This window comes from Anthonomus grandis, chromosome 9, assembly GCF_022605725.1.
Source record: "Anthonomus grandis grandis chromosome 9, icAntGran1.3, whole genome shotgun sequence".
NCBI lineage: Eukaryota > Metazoa > Arthropoda > Insecta > Coleoptera > Curculionidae > Anthonomus > Anthonomus grandis.
This window is the reverse complement of record NC_065554.1, coordinates 9,599,683-9,603,523: the sequence shown is the minus strand read 5'-3', so window position 1 is coordinate 9,603,523 and position 3,841 is coordinate 9,599,683.

Genomic DNA, 3,841 nt, shown 5'->3' with positions numbered 1-3,841 from the left:
TGGTCTTGTGAGTTATAGAGGGCCCTCACTTGTCTTCTCGATTGACACATTTGGATTCTCTGACACATGGAAGATCTCGGTATATGTTATCTTAGTTTCCGAGTGTTGAGATGCTTACTGCTTAGCGGCAGTGGAGCGTCTGGGGTAGCCTTAACTATTTTAGGGGACACTAGCTAGTCGTCGAAGAAAGAAGATATATATGTAAATTATAAGCAAACATAAAGTAACTATATTGATGGTTGTTGGCATGACTGAATCAAGGGGACCGAGGTTCCCCGGTGAGTAAACTTAATCATTATTAGATGGGTCAGTACAGTAAATCGTAAACATTTTTGTTTCATGGTACTCTCAATCTCTTGCTGTATACATGGTGGAGCTCGCTGAATGAATTGCATTGTCAATACTCACGTAAGTTTAATTTTAAAATATCCAAATTTTACAATAGAGTATTTTTTGCATCCAGAAAATAACTTGTTTCGTAATCCTACTTTTTGCTTATAAGAAATATCTTTGTATTCTTTGGATTAGCTGTCAGAGAATTTGTTTCATGCTACGTCCGAACTATTCTCATCCTTTTTGCTCCTAAAAGATATACCAAAGCCAGCAAAAAAATAATAATAAATTGAGCCTGGTTATGACTTTTGATTCTAGTCCTACTTGCTATCAAGACGAAGACTGGATGTATAATTTTCTCAAAATGAACACTTGACTTTCAAAACGAAAATCAATACTCTATTATTGTCTTGTCGGTATACAACACATATACTATATAATACAATACTGCCTAATTTTCCAGCATGGCACTGTCAAAAAATTGAGTAAAGCTAATTAAGACTCTTCTAATAGAAAGGTATTAAATTTTAAATATTTATTAATTTATTACATAAATATAATATTAACACTTAGTAGTTTATATTAAAAATATAATTATATAGCAAATAGTGACGAGAGTATTAATGGTGTGAGAATATCTTGCTTTAACTAAAAATAATTATAGTTTATATATATTTATTATATCACAATTATTACTATTACACATATCGGGAAAAAATAATTTTTTCGGTATTTCCATTATGGTCAAATCTGACGCAAAACTAGTTTTTATTATTTATAAATTATGGTTTTTCTTTAAAGTGGAAATATGGAAACCAATAAAATCTTGAAAGTCATGGAAATTTTTTTTTCTTAAATTAACTTATCAAAAAGGTTAATATCAATATCTGCTGTCAATATATTTACTACCAGTAACATCAAAGGTATTAATATCTAGGTATTATATAATTTAACATCACGGAATAACTTTCACTATGCTACATGCCTGAAAGCAGCCTTCAAGTTATCCAAACAAAGGTTTAAGTGCTTTATGTGCTTTCATAACCGAATTACCTATTAAATTATTTAGTTACATATTCCAGAAACTCAATTGATTTAAAGTTACTTGCAGGCACCTATTTTAGGATTTGAGAATACTTAAAATTATTGCCAGAGGCTTGAATCACTATAAATGTGCCTTTAAAAAACTTATAATTCTGGATTAAGTACCTGGTAGAAGCATTTATTAGTCTGAAGTAAGAGTTATATTATCTTAAGTGGCAGGTTATTTTTGTTCTAAGATAATATGCTGCTAGTCCATCTATCTGACTTTAGAGAAGGACATAGGACGATTTCCAGTCATTTTTCTGAATTGCAATTGTCAACGGTTTTTTTTCACGAACTATCGTCTCGAACAACATTTTTGTTTGAATCACTGTTATCCCCAACAGAATTTTTCTTAAAGCACCATTCTCCGGAAAAGAATGTCACACCCAAACTTTAAAATTACTCGGGGGGTCAATAGATCTCCTATTTAAGATTTTGAGGGTGGTTGCAACCCCCGTCAAGAGCTTGATGTTAAGGGGTTCAAAGTATTAGAAAAAACGTGCCAAATGTGAAGGACAGGTTCGCTTTAAAATTTAAATTAAAAAGGGCCCCAAATCTTGCTGGAATTTTTTTCGATGGGCTACCCTGTATATTTCTAATAACATACAAGTGTTCCCTCGGCAGAAATAAAGGAAATTTGCTCATGAAGTCAAAGTTTACAAAAGTGACGGTTACTCAAGGTAAACGGTTTACTATGTTTTCCAGAATCGGTATTTTTGTTCAACCAATTCAATGGCATATAAAAATGTAGAATTTTAAATAACAACGTATATAAAAATGTATGCAATAACATGCAGTGTTTGGTTTGTATGTTCGTAAATATTTTGGTGGTATTTTAAATATTTAGTTTTGTTTCCTTAGTCACTATATTTCATTCCTTTTATTTGGATAATCTAGGTTGTAATTAAAAAATGCCCAATTTTTTTGAAATTTACAATATTTTTATCGCCAAATGTAAGTAAAGAGTTTTTTCATGTTTTCACCTGTTTTCTTTTTGTAAGTAAATTCAATCATTGAATGACTACCATCCAGAGCCATCTTTACCGAAATGAGCAACATTGCGATTTACTATCCGATTTTGAATATCTGTACATTTTGTCGCAAATTTTGATGGTAATATCCTATTTTGTTTAAAACTTTATACGGGATAGTAGATAAAGATTTCCTCAAAAAGGAATTGAATTTAAAAAAATATTAGAGTCTTATTGGCTTCTAATTTTTTTTTCCTATATGTTTGTATGTCTTTACACCCAATGGAATTTAAGATATTTGCAGGGTCTGGTTTATCAAAAATCATCAAAGAGATGAGTATAAAGATCGGATTCGTTAAGCAGTTCTTAGTCCTTCGTTTAATACAGATATATATTTTTCATGATGATTAATTTGCTAAAAAGGTATATATCAAAATATGTATTTTCACAAAAAAATAAATACATAATTTCTGTCACTATACTGAATTTATAACTGAAAGAAGTTGTCCATTTTCTCAACGAGACCTAGATTCAATAATCTAAAGGAAACTCAACAAAGGAACGCAACAAAAACGTTAGATGTCTAACGTACTTTGGAGGTATCTCACATCAGCTGGCTAAGTTCTTTAAGCCTTTCGACATATCTGTTACTTTTAAAACTTCAAATTCGTTAAAAAGAAATTTGGTAAGACCAGTAGATAAACAAGACCCTCTATCTAAATCTGGGGTTTATAGCTTACAATGTGCCGATTGTCCCGCTATTTATGTAGGTCAGTCAGGCAGGAGAATTTCCATTAGAATATAAGAACATTTGAGTCTGGTGAATAAGTTTAGAGACACTGATATTACTGAAACCAGGTCGGCCTTTGCTACACATTTATTGTCCTCGGGCCACAATTTTACTGTTCCTGATAATGGATCAGTCGTGCATAAATGCCAAAAAAGCAGAAAACTGGACCTTCTGGAAAAATTAGAAATCACCAAAGCCAAGAAAAGCCCAATCCTAGACTGTGTTAACGACGTTTTTAATTTTGAACCTGAACTCCACTTCTACTAGAAATGTCTTCAAGGACCTGGTTGCGCAGTAGTTTACATTGCTTAACTGACGTGTTTTTCGAGACTAGCAGTAGGTTCGAAGCTCACTTAGGACAATAATTTTATATTCTTGTATTTTATCAATTTTAATTTAGTTTTTTTGGTTTTTTTACAAACTTCGTGGCGTATCACATTCCTATGAATTTATTTTAATTAGTGTGTGTGTTTAATGTGACCGTAAAGCATGTACTGTTTGTAGTCGATTTTAAGGTACTAATTTTATCTAACTTTAAGGTTATTATTGTATTTAGTTTCTTTGTTTTTATTTTTAGGTCTGATAATGCTTTTAATATGAGCGAAATACGTGTAAGCCTCTAACCTACTGTTAAAATTAATAAATACTTTTGAGACCGAGA